General features: G+C 38.7%; 1 pseudogene; it reads left to right on the top strand.

Moving 5' to 3' along the window:
• Positions 1 to 452: 452 nt before the first annotated feature.
• Positions 453 to 583, top strand: LOC133236362 (U4 spliceosomal RNA; annotated as a pseudogene).
• The last annotated feature ends 21,800 nt before the right edge of the window (positions 584 to 22,383 follow it).

The raw sequence follows: 22,383 nt of genomic DNA, 5'->3' as shown, positions 1-22,383 counted from the left end.
GGAGAAAAAGCCAATGTAAAGGGATATTATCCACATCTCTGCTGTGGGCAACTGTTCCAATACCCCTGGGACTCCTCAGAAGCCTATGTAAGGTGCCTCCCAGGATTGTCCACCTGAAGACAGGCATTTAGAGCAGGGGTAGATCAGCTATGGTCTATGGCCAACTCTGGCCAGTGCCTTTTTTAAATAAAGCCACACTTGTAATTTTTTTGTAAATAAAATCACACGACTGAGCAACTGAGCAATCAATATTAATTTCTTAACTTTGATAAATGTTATGAAACTATTCTGAATTATTAGGAAATACACAATGGAATATTAAGTAGTAAAGCAGTACTTTATCTACAGTTTACTCTCATTGCAGAAAAAAATGTTGTGTGTGAGTGTCTGTGGAGAGAGAGTGGGAGAAAAAGAACGAGCAGGAGAAGAACTGTGATAAAATGTTAATATTTGAGTTTGCTCAGTGTCAGTACCATAGCCAATGAGGTTTATCCAAGGCATGATTATTGTTAATTGAAAATGTTAATATTTGAGAATTCTGAGTAAAAGCTATACTCTGGTTATTCGAAATTTTTTTTATAAATCTCAGAATGTGGGAACCGTAAATTTAATAAACAATACTCCAGTGAACACCAAAATATATAAATATTTTTGTTATTCTAGAAGTGTTATTGTAAGATAAATCCCAAGTGGAATTGATAAATCAAGAATATACACATCTTAGATTTTCAAAGAAACTAACAAAATTCTGTTTTACCCCTGTTTTCAATTTGACAGTCCACGAAAGATACAGAAGATAACACATTTTCTGACACTCAACATGAATGAATACAATCCTACTTTTGAATGGAGTCTGATAACTAAGAAATGAAATCTCCTTGCTGTTGGGTTTTCATTCCTTTGATTGGTAGAGAAGTTGAATGCCTTTTCGTATTTTCAATAACCATTTGAATTTCATTCTCCTTAAAGTGCCTGTTCATATACTTTGCCATTTCAGGTGTCATTTTTCTTAATTATTTGTAAGACTTATTAATATAGTAAGAATATTAACCAATGTAATATTGACTTAGTTTCACTAGTTTATCCAATCTTTAACTTTTTAATAATGCTTTATAATTTCATATAATCAAATCAGGCAAATACAAATTTGACTTCAAATTTGATTTCAAATACAAATCCATAGGGATTCTGTATTCCATATAATGGTTAGAAAAATCTTCTCTATTCCCAAAAATATAAAAACATTCTTCCATGGCTTCTTTTTCTGAAACTTTTATTATTTTACTATTTAATGTTCAAACCATCAAAGATATTTTGCTTTCTAGATCATTACTAAAATCCACTTTGGTGGATGATAAACTGAGCCTATGTAAAACTTTTTAAAAACTTTTATATCGATAGGAGGGAAATCACTAACAATCTGTAAACTGAAGGCTCTGCACACGCTGTCTTTAAAGTGGTTGTGTCACAGTTCAATTACCCTAGCTTGCTAAAGATTTATGACTGATTTGGATCCCAAGGACAGGTTTGGCGGATTCTCCCCCCATCCAGTCCTGTTCTAACAGATGACAGGCTGTGTAGAAAAAAATGCCGTCATCCATCGCAAATAAGCTATCTTTTCCCAGAAATAATATCTTAGAGTAAATATCCGCCTGGAGAGAATCTAGTTGTTTTCTGCTTAGATGGGGCTGGCAGGCGGTGTCAGTCCCTTTGATCCTTTGGAAGCACATGGGCTTGTGGGCTGCCATCCCTTTGAAGGGTCCTGTCATTCCCTGTCAATCCACATTAGACAAGGATGGTGTTTTGTAACAATTTATCTCTTTCAAGGTGATTTAGTTATTTGCTGCCGAGATTATGCTAGAGGATGTCATTACTTTTGTCCCGCCTGTCTCGTTATTTTTATTGCCAGAGTATGTTCTCGTTTACTTTCACTGATAATCCATCTCTCTGGGAAAAGATTGTATTAATATTTTCATGCTGGGTAAAAGCTCCATTTTTACATGAAAGAACATAGAAATAAGATTTCTGTCCTTGTTCTTTGAGGATGCTGTCACAAATAAACAGTAAACAACCCAAAGAAAAAAGGACTTTAAAACCAGCAACATGTTATGACTAAAATACTTTAAAAAGAAAAGAACATCTATATAAGCATTCAATTACATGGAAATTGGCATCTTTGAATCTACTTTGGTTAAGAGGAAAGCTTTGGATTTAGTCATTGCTAGCTAAGTAACATTTAATATGTGTTATACACACTTGTTTCACTTGCCTTCTCTGTAAAATAGAAATAATAAAAATAATGTGTCCTAGTGCTGTTGTGAGATTTACTTAGATAAATCCATGAACAATATTTGGATACTACTTGGTACGTATTAAAAATCCAAAGAGCATTAGTTATGGTCATCATCACCACCATTGTTATAAATAATCCTTATACATTGCAATAATAACTACATAAAATAATTAGATTCTAAAATAACATGACATATTTAATCCTTAATAGTATTATATATAATACACAAATGCTCTTCTACTGCAAATTGACAGATATTGATGAGACTAAAAGCTTCTCATTAACTCATGAACTATCAAAATAAAGAAATTTGTACAGCGGTTACATACTAGAATATTTCTAATAATGTAGCTTTAGTCAAGTTGAGCCTCTACAAAATACATTGTTCATTTTTGGATGATAACATTTTTCCATAATCGCTTCTCTAACTGAAGACGCTTGTGAGGGACTTGCTGCTGATAAAGTAAGGCTTCTTTCACTCTGTGTCTTCTACTAATTTTGGACCCTTCTGGAAAAGGTGGCTGCCTGACCTCTTTGATTTACACCTTGGACAGCTCCTGGCACAAACCCTAAATTCTCATCCTATGACTCCCTAACTCCTTTCATTCTCCCTCTTATTCAATCCCTCATGAGACTATTCCTCTTCCCAGCCACTCCACCACCACCTTTCAATTTAGAAGGATTTTATGTTCCTCCTATTCTGTCATTCTGCCTTTTTTCTGTACTGTGTATTTCACATTTTGGAACAGAAACCAAGTTGCTAGGAAATAGATGCTCTATGATATATTAAAGGAGCTAAATATCACAGTAAGTTAAATAAGTACAGAACAAGATATAATAAGCAAAGAGAAAATAAATGCAAAAATAAATAATTATGAAACCTTAAAGTTGACGTCTGTGTCTAATCCCATCAGTGGTTAGAATTACTGGACCTAATTATGTATTAAGGAGTATTACAAATATAACTTTATTTAACATGATCAAGCTACTCGTGTTATCCTTAGAGACAATGGATAAATACTGACTGCATAAGATTTGTATAGATTGATTCAATGACAATTGAATGGCCCTGCCCAACGTGTGCTGATTAAAGGATTGAGGGAAGGGAGGATCTAATGGAGAATAACAATTAAAATGTTACTGATATATGCTTTTTAAGAGTTATTGATAAATGATTAAGACACATACAAATGCACAGATTTCAAGGTATCTTTCACTTTCAACAAATACAACCACTGATGTAACCCACCCATCTCTCAAGGTATAGGGCACTTCTCTCTTCAGGAAGTTCCCTGTGCCCCTTTTCCCAGACACTCCCTCGCACCTAGAAAATAACTCTGTTCTGATTCCTATCACCAAAAAAGTTAATTTGGGATAGTTGAGAACTTTATATAAGCGAAATCATGCAATATGTACTTTCTGGATTCTGGTCTCTTTCACTTAGCATAATATTTTTGAGATACATTCATACAGCAGGGTGTGCCACTATTTTGACCCTTTTGTTTGTTGAATAGTAATCCATTGTACAAACATACCAGTTTATCTGTTCTCCAACTGATGGACAAGCACCTTGGTGGTTTCCAGTTCTTAATATTATGAATAGAGCTGCTATAAACATTTTTCTACTAGGCTTTCTGTTAATAAATATTTTCATTTCTCTTGGATAAACATTAGGAAATACAATGCTATGTAAATATATAGATTTTAACTTTAACTCTGCAAGAAACTACAACACTATTTCCCAAAGTGATTTACCAAATTTATTCCAAGAGCAGTATGAGAATTGTGAAAGCTCCATATTCTTGATAGCATTTAGTGTTACACATTGCTCTTTGTTTTAAATTTTAAACCTCTAATAAGAGGTATCTAGTGGTTTTAAATCTGCTTTCTCCTGTGCTTGATGATACTGAGCAATACGTTCTTCGTCAGATACATGTTGTGAATATTTTCTCCCAGTTTGTGAAATGACTATTCATTTCCTGGTGGTATATTTGGAAAAATAAGTTTTGATTTTGATGAACTTCAATTAACAACATTTTCTTTCTTTTATGCTTAATGCTGTCTGTGTCATTGCTAAGAAATTTTCATTTTGCTCTAGGTAGTTGTTCAGTCACTCAATTGTATTTAACTCTTTGCAACCCCACGGACTGCAGCATGCCAGGCTTCCCTGTCCTTCACTCTCTCCGAGAGTTTACTCTAACTCATGTCCATTGACTAGGTGATGCCATCCAACCATCTCATCCTCTGCTGTCCCCTTCTCCTCCTGCCTTCAATCTTTCCCAGAATCAGGGTCTTTTCAAATGAATCATTTATTCACATCAGGTGGCCAAAGCATTGGAGCTTCAGCTTCAGCATCAGTCCTTCCAGTGAACACCCAGGACTGATCTCCTTTAGGAGGGACTGGTTGGATCTCCTTGCAGTCCAAGGGACTCTCAAGAGTCTTCTCCAACACCACAGTTCAAAAACATCAGTTCTTCGGTGCTCAGCTTTCTTTATGGTCCAACTCTCACATCTTTAAATGACTACTAGAAAAACCATAGCTTTAACTATAAAGACTTTTGACAGCAAACTGATATCTCTGTTTTTTAATACCTTGTCTAGGTTTGTCATAGCTTTTCTTCCAAGGAGTAAGCATCTTTTAATTTCATGGCTGCAGTCACCATCTACAGTGATTTTGAAGCCCAAGAAAATAAAGTCTCTCACTGTTCCCATGGTTTCCCCCATCTATTGGCCATGAAGTGATGGGACCAGATGCCATGATCTTAGTTTTCTGAATGTTGAGTTTTAAGCCAGCTTTTCATTCTCTTCTTTCACCTTCATCAAGAGGCTTTTTAGTTCTTTGCTTTCTTCCATTAGGGTGGTGTCATCTGCATATCTGAGGTTATTGATATTTCTCCCAGCAATCTTGATTCCAGCTTGTGCTTCAACTAGCCTGGCATTCCTCATGATGCACTCTGAGTAGTAGTTAAATAAGCAGGGTGACAATATACAGCTTTGATATACTGCTTTCCCTATGTTGAACCAGTCTGTTGTTTCATGTGCTGTTCTAACTGCTGCTTCTTGACGTGCTTACAGGTTTCTCAGGGGTCAGGTAAGGTGCTCTAGTATTCCTATCACTTTAAGAATTTTCCCTAGATTGTTGTGATCTACACAAAGACTTTAGCATAGTCAAGGAAGCAGAAATAGATGTTTTCCTGGAATTCTCTTGCTTTTTCTATGAAAGTGAGAGCCACTCAGTTGTGTATGACTCTTTGCAACCCCATGGACTGTCCATGGAATTCTCCAGGCCAGAATTCTGGAGTGGGTAGCCTGTCCCTTCTCCAGGAGATCTTCCCAACCCATGGATTGAACCCAGATCTCCTGCATTGCTGGCAGATTCTTTACCAGCTGAGCCTCAAGGGAAGGCCAAGAATGCTGGAGTGGGTAGCCTATCACATCTCCAGGGGATCTTCTCGACCCAGGAATCAAATGGGGGGGTCACATTTTCAGGCAGATTCTTTATCAACTGAGCTTTCAGGGAGGCCATGCTTTTTCTACAATCCAATGTGTATTGGCTATTTGATTTCTTGTTCCTCTGCCTTTAAAATCCAGCTTGTATATCTGGAAGTTCTCGGTTCACACTGTTGAAAACCTTCCTTTGCCATAAAACGACTTTAGTGACTTTGTATTAAGTCATTTGGCCATTGGATAGATATATACATAGGTCTATTGGAGCACTTTTTATTCTATGCCATTGATCTATTTGTCTATCTGTATTTGACCAATATCACACTATTTTGATTACTAAGCCTTTATACAAGCTTTGAAATTAAGTAATGTAAGCCCTCCAACTTTTAAGATTATTTTGGTTATTAGAGATTTGACCAAACCTTCCATGTAAGTTCTAGAATCAGCTTGTCAAATTTTCAAAAATCTTGCAGTTGTTTTTAAGATTTCATTGAATATGCAGCTCAATTTGGAAAGAACTTCTATCTTAAAAATATTGAGTCTTCCCATCCAAGAATGTGGTATATCTTTTTATTTATTTAAGTTTAGTTTGGTTGCTCTCAGCAGTGTTTTGTAGTTTGCAGAGTAGAAGTTCTATATATTGTTAAATGTATTTCTAAGTATAATGGGTTTTTGATTGTTGCTGGAAATGCTGATTTTTTAATTTTTTTCAATTGCTCATTGCTACTGTAGAGAAAAATAATTGAGTTTTGTATACTGACTGAATTCTCAATATACTAAATTCATTTACTATCAGTAGGTATTTGGAGATGTTTTAGGCTTTTCTGTACACAACCATATTATCTACAAATATAATAGTTTTGCATTTCTCTTAAAATATCATCTCTTTTCTTACTGTATTGGCTAGAATGTCTATCTAGTGCAATATTTGTACAGAAGTAGGGGAAAACACATTGGTTCCAAATAGGAAAAGGAGTACACCAAGGCTGTATATTGTCACCCTGCTTATTTAACGTATATGCAGAGTACGTCATGAGAAACGCTGGGCTGGAGGAAGCACAAGCTGGAATCAAGATTGCTGGGATAAATATCAATAACCTCAGATATGCAGATGACACCACCCTTATGGCAGAAAGTGAAGAGAAACTAAAAAGCCTCTTGGTGAAAGTGAAAGAGGAGAGTGAAAGAGTTAGGCTTAAAGCTCAACATTCAGAAAACTAAGACCATGGCATCTGGTCCCATCACTTCATGCCCAATAGATGGGGGAAACAATGGAAACAGTAAGCGACTTTATTTTCTTGGGCTCCAAAATCACTGCAGATGGTGACTGCAGCCATGAAATTAAAAGATACTTACTCCTTGGAAGGAAAGTTATGACCAACCTAGATAGCATATTAAAAAGCAGAGACATTACTTTGCCAACAAAGGTCTGTCTAGTCAAGGCTATGGTTTTTCCTGTGGTCATGCATGCATGTGAGAGTTGGACTGTGAGGAAAGCTGAGCACCGAAGAATTGATGCTTTTGAGCTGTGGTGTTGTAGAAGACTCTTGAGAGTCCCTTGGACTGCAAGGAGATCCAACCAGTCCATTCTGAAGGAGATCAGTCCTGTGTGTTCATTGGAAAGACTGATGCTAAAGCTGAAACTCCAGTACTTTGGCCACCTCATGAGAAGAGTTGACTCATTGGAAAAGACTCTGATGCTGGGAGGGATTGGGGGCAGGAAGAGAAGGGGACGATAGAGGATGAGATGGCTGGATAGCATCACCGACTCAATGGACGTGAGTCTGAGTGAACTCCGGGAGTTGGTGATGGACAGGGAGGCCTGGCGTGCTGTGATTCATGGCGTCACAAAGAGTCGGACATGACTGACTGACTGAACTGAACTGAGGGGAAAACAAAATTTCAACATCGAGTAGTAGGCTGTCCTTAAGGGCATTCTATCAGATGGGTGAAGTTTCCATCTATCTCTGAGCTGGTGTGAATTTTTGTCATGAATAGGTGCCAGATTTTGCCAAATACTATTTCTGCATTTCATGCAATGATTGTGAGAGTTTTCCTATTCTAATAAACTACTGCAATGTAATCTGAATTGTGTTGATTTTTGAGTTTTTGGCTTCCTTGATAGCTCAGTTGGTATAGAATCCCCCTGCAATTCAGGAGACCCTGGTTCAATTCCTGGGTCAGGAAGATCCCCTGGAGAAGGGAAAGGCTACCCACTCCAGTATTCTGGCCTGGAGAATTCCATGGACTGTATAGTCCATGGGGTCACAAAGAGTCAGACACAACTAAGTGACTTTAAATGTAAAATGTTGAAAGTTAAAAGAATCTTGCATTTATGTCTAAACCCTATGTAGTCATGATATGTTATGGTTTTAATATATAATACTCAATTTGGTGTGCTAAGATTTTATTAAGATTTCCTACCGCTATGGTTATGAGAAATATTAGCTGTTTTTTCTTGTAGTATTTTTATACGGTCTTGGTAAAACATTATGCTTGCCTTACAAAATGAGAATTGTCTTTTTCTCCTCTATTTTCTGAAAGACTTTGTGTAAGTTTAGTATTCTTATTTCTTAATTAAATATTTGAGAGAACTCACCACTGAAGATATCTGGGCTTGGAGTTTTCTTTGTGAAAAGGCTTTTATTAGAAGGTCAATCTCATTAACAGTATTAGGTATCTTGGCTTTTATTCCTGTGTAACAAATTATCCCTAAAACTTTACAGCTTGAAAGAACAAACATTTATTGTCTCATAGCTTCTATGAGTCACAGTCAGGGAGAAGCTTAATTGGGAGCTTCCAGCTTAGAATCTCTCAAGAAATTTCAGTCAAACTCTCAACCTAAGCTGCCATCATCTGAAGACTCAACTGGAGCAGAGTCCCCCTCAGGCTCACTGCCGTGGGTTTTGGTGGGCTCAGTGCCTTGCTGGTCACTGGCTGTAACCACAGCTCCTCCCCTTATTGTTGTTGTTCAGTCACTCTGTTGTGTCTGACTCTCTGCCACCCCATGGGCTGCAGCACACCAGGCTTCCCTGTCCTTCACTATCTCCTGGAGTTGTCTTAAACTCATGTCCATTGAGTTGGTGATGCCACCCAAACATCTCATCCTCTGTTGCCCCCTTCTCCTCCTGCCCTCCATCTTTCCCAAGAATCTTCCCCTTGTGGGCTTCTTCATAGGCTACCTCACTGTACTCACAATATGGCAGCTGGTTTACCTCAGAGTGATTGATACAAGTAACAAGCGTGTGTGTGTGTGTGTGTGTGTAGAAAGAGAGAGAAAGAGAGAATATCCCATCATGTCTTTTATAACCAAATCTCAGAAGTAACATGCCATAATTTCTGTTGTGGTCTATTGATTCTACTGGTGTGAATACCAGGATTGCTAAATGCACAAGTTAATAGAATCATAAGCAGTGAAAAACATATAATTTTTAAAAGGAATTATTTGTCCCAATAATATCTGTACACATACTGGGAGCTGTTTGTTACTTGCTGGCACTTATATAAAAGGGCATTGACAAAGTAGAGTAGGTAGGCAAGATAATAGTCAACAAATATTGTTGAGTGTTTTTCAAATACCAGATGAAGAATGGTACTTACGCATGGTTGAAAAATCTTAAAATTAGCATATTCTTTGACTTGATTTTCATATCTTTAAGGATTTATCCTGAGAAAACACCTGGATAAGTGCACATAGAAATGAGTACAAAGAGTCTTCACACTGTTGTTTAGCAGAGAAAAACATGCAGAGAACGTAACTTGTTCAAAAGTAAAGGATTTTGGGGAATTCCCTGGCGCTCCAGTAGTTAGAGCTCTGTGCTTTTACTACTGAGGTCCCAGACTTGATCCCTGGTCAGGAAACTAAGATCCCACAAGCCTACCAGCACAACCAAAAATAGAAAAGTAACAGATTGTTAAATAAAATTGATATTTTGTAGTTGTCAAAGTGATTTTCTAAAGAATATTCATTAACATGGAAAGATTTTTATTATTGGTTTTAAGTAAAATGAAAACAAGTCATGAAATAGAGTTTCCATAGAATGATCCCACTGTAAGAAATATATGTTTATATGACAAGTGTAGATATTATTACTCAAACTGTGAATAGCTATGCTAGTGTGGACATCTGTTGTTTTAGCATATACAGGATCCATCTCTCACTATCCCAGTAAGACCTAGGCTTTCCAATTATCCCTTTCTTATCTCCTAGCCAGGGACTGGGTAGAATTAATTCAAACCCAAGCTCAGCAAAAGGGGTAGGCATGTGACCTAATCTAAGCCAATCATTGTATTCCCAGCCCATAATAGATACTGATTCAGGAATGAGATTGAGTCATGCCCCAGATTTTTGTTTGAAAATGTCTGGAGCTAAGATGGCCATGTTCCCACTGCTTGGGAGACAAGAGATGGGGGTACACCTGATGAAATCATTTGAACTTGTTGCTGCTGTTGTTGTTCAGTCACTCAGTTCAGTTGAGTTCAGTCACTCAGTTGTGTCCAACTCCTTGCGACCCCATGAATCACAGCACACCAGGCCTCCCTGTCCATCACCAACTCCTGGAGTTCATTCAGACTCACGTCCATCGAGTCAGTGATGCAATCAAGCCATCTCATCCTCTGTCGTCCCCTTTTCCTCCTGCCCCCAATCCCTCCCAGCATCAGAGTCTTTTCCAATGAGTCAACTCTTCTCATGAGGTGGCCAAAGTACTGGAGTTTTAGCTTTAGCATCAGTCCTTCCAATGAACACACAGGACTGATCTCCTTCAGAATGGACTGGTTGGATCTCCTTGCAGTCCAAGGGACTCTCAAGAGTCTTCTCCAACACCACAGTTCAAAAGCATCAATTCTTCGATGCTCAGCCTTCTTCACAGTCCAACTCTCACATGCATGCATGACCACAGGAAAAACCATAGCCTTGACTAGACAGACCTTTGTTGGCAAAGTAATGTCTCTGCTTTTGAATATGCTGTCCAGGTTGGTCATAACTTTCCTTCCAAGGAGTAAGCATCTTTTAATTTCATGGCTGCAGGCACCACTTGCAGTGATTTTGGAGCCCAAAAAAATAAAGTCTGACACTGTTTCCACTGTTTCCCCATCTATTTCCCATGAAGTGATGGGACCAGATGCCATGATCTTAGTTTTCTGAATGTTGAGCTTTAAGCCAACATTTTCACTCTCCACTTTCACTTTCATCAAGAGGCTTTTTAGTTCACTCAGTCACTTCCAACTCTTTGAGATCCCATGGACTGCAGCATGTCAGACTTCCCTGTTCTTCACCATCTCCCAGAGCTGTCTCAAATTCATGCCCATTGAGGTGGTGATGCCATCCAGCCATCTCATCCTCTGTCATCCCCTTCTCTTCCTGCCTTCAATCTTTCCCAGCATCAGGGTCTTTTCAAATGCGTCAGTTCTTCACATCAGGTGTCCAAATCCCTGGAGCTTTAGCTTGAGCATCAGTCCTTCCAATGAATATTCAGGACTGATTTCCTTTATGATTGACTGATTTAATCTCCTTCCAGTCCAAGGGACACTCAAGAGTCTTCTCCAACACCACAATTCAAAAGTATCAATTCTTCAGCACTCAGCTTTCTTTATGGCCAAACTCTCACATCCATACATGACTACTGGAAAAACCATAGCTTTGACTAGCTAGACAGACCTTTGTCAGCAAAGGCAACGTGATGTCTCTGCTTTTTAATATGCTGTCTAAGTTTGTCATAGCTTTTCTCCCAAGGAGAAAGTGTCTTTTAATTTCATGGCTGCACTTTGCCAAGAAAGGTCTGTCTAGTCAAGGCTATGGTTTTTCCAGTAATCATGTAGGGATGTGAGAGTTGGACTGTAAAGAAAGCTGAGCACCAAAGAATTGATGCTTTTGAACTGTGGTGTTGGAGAAGAGTCTTGAGAGTCCCTTGGACTGCAAGGAGATCCAACCAGTCCATCCTAAAGGAGATCAGTCCTGGGTGTTCACTGGAAGGACTGATGTTGAAGCTGAAACTCCAATACTTTGGCCACCTGATGGGGAAGAACTGACTCATTTGAAAAGACTCTGATGCTGGGAAAGATTGAGAGCAGGAGGAGAAGGGGACAACAGAGGATGAGATTTTTGGATGGCATCACTGACTGGACATGAGTTTTGGTAAACTCCAGAAGTTGGTGATGGATAGGGAGGCCTGGTGTGCTGCAGTCCGTGGAGTCGCAAAGAGTTGGACAAGACTGAGCGACTGAACTGAACTGAACTGACTCACCATCTGCAATGATTTTGGAGCCCAAGAAAATAAAATCTGTCACTGTTTCCGTTGTTTCCTCATCTATTTTCCAGGAAGTGATGGAACCAGATGCCTTGATCTTAGTTTTTTGAATGTTGAGTTTTAAGCCAGCTTTTTCACTCTCCTCTTTCACCTTCATCAAGAGACTCTTTAGTTCTTTGCTTTCTGCCATTATGGTGGTGCCATCTGTTTATCTGAGGCTTTTGATGTTTCTTCCCGCAATCTTGATCCCAACTTGTTTTTCATCCAGCCGGGTATTTTGCATGATATACTCTGCTTCCCTTGTAGCTCAGTCAGTAAAGAATCTGCCTGCAGTGCAGAAGACCCGGGTTCGATCCCTGAGTTGGGAAGATCCCCTGGAGAAGGAAATGGTGACCCACTCCAGTATCTTTGCCTGGAAAATCTCATGGACAGAGGAGCCTGGTGGGCTGCAGTCCACGGGGTCGCAGAGTCGGGCACGACTGAGTGACTAACACTTAGTTACTTAACACCCTGCATATTAGTTAAATAAGCAGGGTGACAATATACAGCCTTGATGTACTCCTTTCCCAATTTTGAACCAGACTGTTGTTCCATGTCCGGTTTTAATCGTTGCTTCTTGACCTTCATAATGGTTTCATAGGAGGCAGGTGAGGTGGTCTGGTATTCCCATATCTTTAAGAATTTTCCACAGTTTGTTGTGATCCATACAGTCAAAGGCTTTTGCATAGTCAATGAAGCAGAAGTAGATGTTATTCTGGAATTCTCTAGCTTTTTCTATGATCCAATGTATGTTCACAATTTGATCACTGGTTCCTCTGCCTGTTTTAAATCCAGTATGAACACCTCAAAGTTCTTGATTCACTTACTATTAAAGCCTAGCTTGGAGAATTTTCAGTATTACTTTGCTAGCATGTGAAATGAATACAATTGTGTGGTAGTTTGAACACTCTTTGGCATTGCCTTTCTTTGGGATTGGAATGGAAGCTGACCTTTTCCAGTTCTGTGACTACTGCTGAGTTTTCCAAATTTGCTGATATAGTGAGTGCAGCACTTTAACAGCATCTTCTTTTAGGATTTGAAATAGCTCAGCTAGAATTCCACGAATCTCCAGTAAGCCCGCTGTCCTTACCTCACTTGGGCTCCAATACCTCATACTGTGACATCACTCCTGTCCCCACCACTTACACCCCTACTTCATTTAGCTCCATTTCATGGCTTTTGTTCTGAATTAAGAAAAAAGAAAGGAAGAAAGAATGGAAGGGGGGTAGGGATGAACAGAGGGAGGCAGTAAGGAAGAAAGCTTTGTTTTCATTTATTTTTTCCAAGAGGGGTATATAAGAATTTGGGCTTCCCTTGTAGCTTAGGTGGTAAAGAGTCTGCCTTCAATGCAGGAGACCTGGGTTCAATTCTTGGGTCGGGAAGACTCCCTGGAGAAGGAAATGGCAACCCACTCTAGTGTGCTTGCCTGGAGAATCCCATGGACAGAGGAGACTGGCAGACTAGAGTCCATGGGGTTGCAAGAATTGGACATGACTTAGCAACTAAAGCACCATAAGAAATTAGTGAAATTTATTTTAAACAAATAAAAACAGAAGGGGAACCATTACCTTTGTCTTCAAAAGATTAAAGACCCATATATAGAAACACTAAAAGAACTTATTTTGAATTCAATGATATAAGGTACAGAGAGACTTTTTTCTTCAATATAAGCAATAATAGTGTTTTTAAAAATGTGAACTGTTTAAAGGCAAAATGGGATGCCTTATAAAATTATGAACTCCTTGTAACTGCAAGCATTCAAGCAGGGACTAGAAAGACAAAATAGTCATTCCTATTTTGAAAGAAAGGTAGTACCAAATGACAACTAAATTAGTTCATCTGGTAGGTAACTAACTTGGGAACCCTGGGCTTTTATCTTTTGATTTCCTAATATGATAAATTAGTCTTCACACACCACACTTTTAAACATAACTCAAAACACGTCTGAAAGAGGGTATTTGGAAAAAGCAGTATTCACCACCTTTTAGTTTATTTTAATTAAATAATTATTGAATTATTTTAGGCAAACATAATTAGGCCCTGATCTTTTTGTTACTCAGGACAATCAGTAGTCAATATATTAAATATAAACAACCTAACAGGACACACAGTTCCCTTTTGAAAAAATAGAACTATGCAGAATTGCACAAAGAGAAGTTTCCCTTGGGTAAAATTTAAAACATTGCATACCATCTCAAGGAAAGAAAAATGTTGTATTTTTATCTTCATGGTACGATAGAATGCTTTCTATGAAAACAAGCATGACAAAGTGCAAAAAAAAAAAAATGTTGCTACATTTACAAACCATCAGAGTTTAACTAGTGGAGTAAAATCTCAAGTCCTTTAGAATAAATTTTACACGTGAGTATTTATTCCTTTAAAAAAAAAAGTTTTCGCCACAGGTGTACATGTGTTCCCCTTCCTGAACCCCCCTCCCACTATGTTGATGTATGGCAAAACCAATACAATATTGTAAAGTAAAATAATAATAATAATAAAGAAATGATAAATGGTTAAAAAAAAATAAAAGTATTATAAAAAAAAAAGTTTTGTTTTGATAGAAATCTTTTTACAAATGCATTAGCACATTTGCCACTTCCCTGCCTTGTTAAATAGAGACTACAAAATATATATATATATATTTTTAAATGCCTTCCTGACCCACATAATTATCACTCTGTACTTAACTTACATCCATGCCCTTAGAGTCTGCTGAAGCACATATATCTAGCCCTCCATTAGCAGCCCACTGATGTGTGTTCTGACTAGTAGCGTCTCCTTTGTAAAGTTTTCCAGTTTTCTTCCTTACTGTCAAAATTGTCTGTCATTCTCCCATGCTGTTAATGTCTATCTCTAGCAGCCTTTTTCCTGATGTTAAATTCACTGCTTATCTGCCGCTGTTTTGAAAAAATGGATAATTTAAGCAGAATAAGAACACGTACAAGAGATTAGATCAGAACAGTGGAGTAAGTACATGTGTGTGCCTCGTCCTTATTTCCCAAATCCTTAGAAATGTGAGAAAAATATGCTGTAAGCGTGCAATACGAGAATGTATGGCACGTTTATAATGAATTTATCTGAAGTGGAAAATTCCTAGGAGAGAACACACTGTTTGGAATATCTTGGTTCATTTGCCCTCCCTGTAATACCAGTGCTAGGCTTGAGGACTTGCGATGTAAAGACAATCAAAACCATGTGGCTTGTGAGAGGGTTAATTCCTAAAAGAAAAGGGGGCTTGACAGACAAATGCAAAGCACGTTTAGTATGCTGACACTCGCTGAAAGGCAGTCTTCCCCACCGCCACCCTAGCCACTAGTGAAACTTAGAAACTTGTATTTCAAAATGAGAAACTAATCCTTTTCCACTTAACTTGAGCAGAATTCACATTGTATGCCAGTCAAAATGCAAATATAAGAACGATAAACATTTATTTATATGTAAATTATATCATTAAACCCATTAAATATACCTTAATAGTTGTGGACATAGAGATTCATGATTTTCTTCAGTTCTGGAAAATTCCAAGGTTTCTTTGATTCAAATGTTACCTTTCTGCCTGTCCCTCCATTATCTTCCTCTCAAATTCTTGTCAGAAGGATATTAAAATTTGACGTGTATCCTCTGTATCTCTTAATTGGCTTTTTATACTTTAACCTCCTTTGTCTCTCCATGGTACGTTTTAGGTGAGTTTCTCAGACTATCTTTTCATTCCCTAATTCTTCCTTGTACTATTCCAGGGTATCAATTATCTATTGCAACCTAACAAATCACTTCAAAAGGTAGTAGTTTGAAATAAAAACAATCTCTTATTTCTCATTTCTCTTTATTTTGTGGGCTGGCTAGATGGTTTTCCTGCCAGCCACCCACCTGGCAGGTCACTCAGATCTGGACTTCCCTGGGCTGTCAAATGGCTGAGTTGACTGAACCCCTTACACTGCATGATCTCTCACTACCCAGGAGGTAGCAAGCCAGGCTTTATTCATGGTGGCATTAGTGTTCCCAGAAGCAAGAGTATGTAGCCCCAACACTCAAGTACTTGAGTCACTTTTGCCAGTGATCCATTGGCTAAACATTGGCCAGTCATGCTGCCTAGTCCAGATGCAACCAGTGGAGAAATAGATTCCACTTTTGATTGTAGGAGTTACAAAGAGCATTTGGCCAGTCTTTGCAGCTTACCATACCTGGTTAGAGTTTATCCATCTTCTATATGCTGTATTGCAAGTATAATTTTTCTTTTTTAGTGTTTCACTATTTTTTTTTCATATCTACATTTTTTTGCCTATTTTATTTCAAGAAATCCTTTTTTTTTTTTTTAGTTTTTTCCCTAATAAGGATCATCTCCTTTTTTAATGTACCTATTTATTTATATTTTTGGTTGTGCTGGATCTTTGTTGCTCTGCACAGACTACTCTGTAGTCGCTGTGCACAGGCTTCTCATTGCAGAGCGCATGAGCTCCAGTGGTTGCAGCACATGGGCTCAGTAGTTGCGGTTCAGGGGCCCTGGAGTATGGGCTCAGTACTTGTGGCACAGTGGCTTAGTTGCTCCACAGTGTATGGAGTCTTCCCAGACCAGGGATCAAACCCCGTCCCCTGCATTGGCAGGTGGATTCCTATCCACGGTACCACTAGAAAAGTCTGAAGCCTTATTTTTGTAATGAATTTCTTTCTTTCTTTGAAAGAACGAGCTTATGTTAAGGTCTTTGTCATATTGTGCAATGCAAATAATTTCCTATGGGATGGATTTATTTTCTGGTTGTTGATTTTGTTGTCTTTTTTCCATTACTCTTTACATGAGTTTTATTTTGAAGGGCAGATTTTGTTTTGATTCATTGTTTTGGTTTGTTCTCAGGATCTCTCCTGTACCCATCTTACTTTTATCTTCTCTCCCAGTTATTCAGATCTCAAGTCCAGAACTGAGTCTTATAATGTGTTTTGGGATTTCTACACTATTATGACATATGGGTTCATAATGGGTTTAGAGCTTGGCACCAGAAACAGCTTGACTCAGTTCCTAGTCACAAGGTCTCTTCCTTCCTTAGACTACAGCTTCCTACAAGCCCTGAATAGCCAGTCAGCAGCAAGGAGAAAAGCAGGGAAATACAGCCTTTCTTTTTTTTAGCTTCCTTTCAAAGAGGTGAGCAGGAGAGGCCCCACTCCAGCCACTGGCTTCAACCTATGAAGCAGGGCAGAGCCCCCATCTCCTGGGGAGAAGGAATCTTTTAGTTCATTACCGGCAGGAGCCATCCATTCCTCACTTCTGTTTCTAGGCTCATCATCTGGCAGGCCTGTAGCTTCAGCCTCACTTGTTCATTCACATTTCTGTCTGTTTATGAATCTTGAAGATATTCCTGTGTTTTGGACACTGTCTACAGCTTCTACATTTTATCTATTATAGCTACAGTTTTCATCTAGGTGAAATATACTACCCAACTGGCCAAAGCCCACATAGTTTTAGCAAAACACCTTATATTAATTCAAAAGTTCATGACAGTAAGCATATGAAAAGATGCTCCATATCATTAATCATTAGGGAAATATAAACCACAATGAAATTCTACCCCACAATTATTAGAATAGCTAAAATTAAAGACTGATCATACCAAGTACTAGCAATGATGTGGAACAACAGGAGTGTCCATACGTCACCGGTGAGAATGAAAAATCATGCAACCAATTTGGAAAATAGCTTGGCAGTTTTTTAAGCTAAACACATACCTATGGGTATGATTTAGCCAGTTCACTCTTTGTTATTTATCCAGTTAAAGTGTTCCTCCATATAAACACTTGTACATGAATGTTTATGACAGCTTTATTTGTAACAGCTAGAAATGGGAAACAATCCAAATTCCATCAACAGCTGGGTGGGTAAATAAACTGTGGTATATACATACAAGGCAATGCTACTTGGTGATTAAAAAGAATGAACTATTAATATAAACATCAGCATGACTAAATCTCAAAATAAAGCTCAGTGAAAGAAGCCAGACAAAAAAGAATATATACTACATATCCTTTGTAAACATTCTAGAAAATATAAACTAATTTATAGTGTAAAAAAGTAGCAGTAGTTGTCTGGGGGGCAGGGAAGATGAGAGGGAGAAATTACAGAGTTAGGGAGCTGGTGGAGGTGATGGCTGTATTCATTACGGTGATGGTTACACCCAGTAGTTCCCCTCTGTATGCAGTTCTGCTTTTTGCAGTTTCAGTTACCTGAGGTCACTGGGGTCTGAAACTATTAAAGGGAAAATTCCAGAAATAAACAATTCATAAATTTTAAATTGAGTGCTGATCTGAGTTTCATGATGAAATGTCATGCTGTCCCACTCCAGTCTGCCCAGAATGTGAATCGTCCCTTTGTCCTGCATAACCTGTTAGTCACTCAGTAACCACCTCAGGTATCAGATCAACTGTTGTCTATCACAGTGATTCTGTTCAAATAACTCTTACTTTACTTAATAAAGGCTCCAACGCCCAGAGTAAAGATGCTGGCAATTCTGGTATGCCTAAAAGTAGCCATGCTGCTAAGTCGCTTCAGTCGTGTCTGACTCTGTGCAACCCCATAGACGGCAGCCTATCAGGCTCCCCTGTCCCTGGGATTCTCCAGGCAAGAACACTGGAGTGGGCTGCCATTTCCTTCTCCAATGCATGAAAGTGAAAAGTGAAAGTGAAGTCACTCAGTCGTGTCCAACTCTTAGGGACCCCATGGACTGCAGCCTACCAGGCTCCTCCATCCATGGGATTTTCCAGGCAAGAGTACTGGAGTGGGGTGCCATTGCTTTCTCTGAAAGAAGCCATAGTGCATTCTTTAAGTAAAAAGGTGAAAATTCTGTATTTAATAAGAAGATAATCAAGCCTGAAGTTGCTAAGATGTACCAATATTCTATCCATTAACTTGTGAAGAAAGAAAAAGAAATTCATGCTAGTTTTGCTGTTGCACTTCAAACTGCAAAGGTTAAAGCCACAGTGTGTGACAAGTGCTTAGTTAAGATGGCCAAGGCATTAAGTTTGCACAGTAAAGGTATTTTGAGAGAGATCACATTTACATAAGTTTTATTACAGTTTATTGCTGTAATTGTCCTATTTTATTATTATTAAATTATTGTTAATCTTCTAGTGCACCTAATTTATAAAGTAAACTTTATCATAGGTATGTATGTATAGGAAAAAACATTACATATAGGGTTCAGTACTATCCAAAGTTTCAGGCATCCTCTAGGTATCTTGGACCACATCATCCCACAGATAAGGGAAGAGTTGGAGGTGTTGGAGGTGATGCTGCTAGTACAGTGGATAGGAATCCACCTGCTAATGCAGGGGGCACAGGTTCAATCCCTGATCTGGGAAGATTCCACATGCCGTGGAACAACTAAACTCCTGTGCCACAACTACTGAGCCCACGCTCAGGGGCCCTCAAACATGGATGCTAAACATCAATTGTACACTTGACCTATATCCAGTTTATTATATACCAATTATTTATTTAAAAAGCTGTTTTTAAAGTTAATGTAATGTTATTATATCTGAGCTTATTTAGCTTGGTCATATTAGTTTCATTATAAGTATAATATTGAAAAAAATATTAATGATAGCTAACATTTATCTGACACGCTGCCAAGCAAGTTATGTAAGCATTTTACTTAGGTCATCTCACTTGATCCCCATCAACAAGTTTACCCATAGGTACTTTAGATAACAACTCCATTATGTAGATAAAGAAACTGGAGCTTCAAAGGATTAAGTAAATTGCCCAATAGGTGACTTGTGTACTGCTAAGTGACAAAAACGGAATTTGAACCATATGCTGTGGTTCTGGGGCCCGAACTGAGTTAAAAAGGACAGTTTGCCTCACTGTTACTCAGTTTCCTAGTCCTGACCTTTGAAACTATCCTCTCTCCCCACTCTCCCTCAGCCTCATTTTCATCTCCTGGTAAAGCTCCAAAATCACTGCAGATGGTGACTGCAGCCATGAAATTAAAAGACACTTACTCCTTGGAAGGAAAGTTATGACTAACCTAGAAAGCATATTGAAAAGCAGAGACATTACTTTGCCAACAAAGGTCCGTCTAGTCAAGGCTATGGTTTTTCCAGTGGTCATGTATGGATGTGAGAGTTGGACTGTGAAGAAGGCTGAGCACCAAAGAATTGATGCTTTTGAACTGTGGTGTTGGAGAAGACTTGAGAGTCCCTTGGACTGCAAGGAGATCCAACCAGTCCATCCTAAAGGAGATCAGTCCTGGGTATTCACTGGAAGGACTGATGCTGAGGCTGAAACTCCAATACTTTGGCCACCTGATGCAAAGAGTTGACTCATTGGAAAAGACCCTGATGCTGGGAGGGATTGGGGGCAGGGGGAGAAGAGGACAACAGAGGATGAGATGGCTGGATGGCATCATTGACTCGATGCACATGACTTTGGGTGAACTCCAAGAGGACAGGGAGGCCTGGAGTGCTGTGATTCACAGGGTCACAAAGAGTCAGACACGACTGAGCGACTGAACTGAACTGAACTGAAAGACTAATACACAAATTCCCAGAATGGGAATCAGGAAAGAAAACCGCTTTTTGGTTGCACTGCACCGGCTTCCATGTATAAGGAAACAGTGTGACAAACTTGGAAATTATGGGATGTCCTTGCTAGTCTACACAGCTAGTGACCACCTTTGCTTGTTTTTTATCTACTTTAAAACTTTATAGAGATAGAAATTAACTCATAGAAATTTGATAGTAATGAAAATAATTCCCACCCATAGAAACACAAATTGTGTTTAGTGGGAATACTTGATACTGCCCTGTGGAAAATAACTTCTTTTGACCAGTGTTTTATCCACTTATATATTTAATTCATCTGGAGAAGGGAGTGGAAAACCACTTCAGTATTCTTGCCATGAGAACTCCATGAACAGTATGAAAAGGCAAAAAGATAGGACACTGAAAGATGAACTCTCCAGGTGGTAGGTGCCCAATAACTACTGGAGACCAGTGGAGAAATAACTCCAGAAAGAATGAAGAGACAGAGCCAAAGAAAAAACAACACCCAGTTGTGGATGTGACTGGGGATGGAAGTAAAGTCCAATGTTGTAAAGACCAATATTGCATAGGAACCTGGAATGTTAGGTCCATGAATCAAGGCAAATTGGAAGTGGTCAAACAGGAGATGGCAAGAGTGAATATCAACATTTTAAGAATCAGCGAACTAAAATGGACTGGAATGGGTGAATTTAACTCAAATGACCATTATATCTTCTACTGTGGGCAAAAATCCCTTAGAAGAAATGCAGTTGCCATCATAGTCAACAGAAGAGTCCAAAATTCAGTACTTGGATGCAATCTCAAAAACAACAGAATGATCTCTGTTTGTTTCCAAGGCAAACCATTCAATATTGAAATAATAGACAGCTCCAAGTCTATACCCCAACCAGTAATGCTGAAGAAGCTGAAGTTGAATGGTTCTATGAAGACCTACAAGACCTTTTAGAACTAACACCCAAAAAAGATGTCCTTTTCATTATAGGGGACCAGAATGCAAAAGTAGGAAGTCAAGAGATACCTGGAATGACAAGCAAATTTGGCCTTGGAGTTCTGAATGAAACAAGGCAAAGGCTATAGAGTTGTGCCAAGAGAACAATCTGGTCGTAGCAAACACTCTCCTCCAACAACACAAGAGAAGACTCTACACATGGACATAACCAGATGGTCAACACCAAAATCAGATTGATTATATTCTTTGCAGCCAAAGATGGAGAAGCTCTAATAGTCAGCAAAAACAAGACCAGGAGCTGACTGTGGCTCAGATCGTGAACTTCTTATTGCCAAATTCAGACTTAAATTGAAGAACGTAGGGAAAAACCATAGACCTTTCAGGTATGACCTAAACCAAGCCCCTTGTGATTATACAGTGGAAGTGAGAAACAGATTGAAGGGATTAGATCTGATAGACGGAGTACCTGAAGAACTATGAATGGAGGTTTGAGACACTGTACAGGAGGCAGGGATCAAGACCATCCCAAGAAAAAGAAATGCAAAAAGGCAAAATGGTTGTCTGAGGAGGCCTTATAAATAACTGTGAAAAGAGAAGCAAAAGGCAAAGGAGAAAAGGAAAGATATAAGCATCTGAATGCAGAGCTCCAAAGAATAGCAAAGAGAGATATAAGAAAGCCTTCCTCAGTGATCAATGCAAAGAAATAGAGGAACATAATAGAATGGGAAAGACTAGAGATCTCTTTAAGAAAATTAGAGATACCAAGGGAACATTTCATGCAAAGATGGGCTCAATAAAGGACAGAAATGGTATGGACCTAACAGAAGCAGAAGGTATTAAGAAGAGGTGGCAAGAATATACAGAAGAACTATACAAAA

Source organism: Bos javanicus, chromosome 2 (assembly GCF_032452875.1).
Source record: "Bos javanicus breed banteng chromosome 2, ARS-OSU_banteng_1.0, whole genome shotgun sequence".
Classification (NCBI taxonomy): Eukaryota; Metazoa; Chordata; class Mammalia; order Artiodactyla; family Bovidae; genus Bos; species Bos javanicus.
This window is presented reverse-complemented; position numbering and strand designations above follow the sequence as displayed.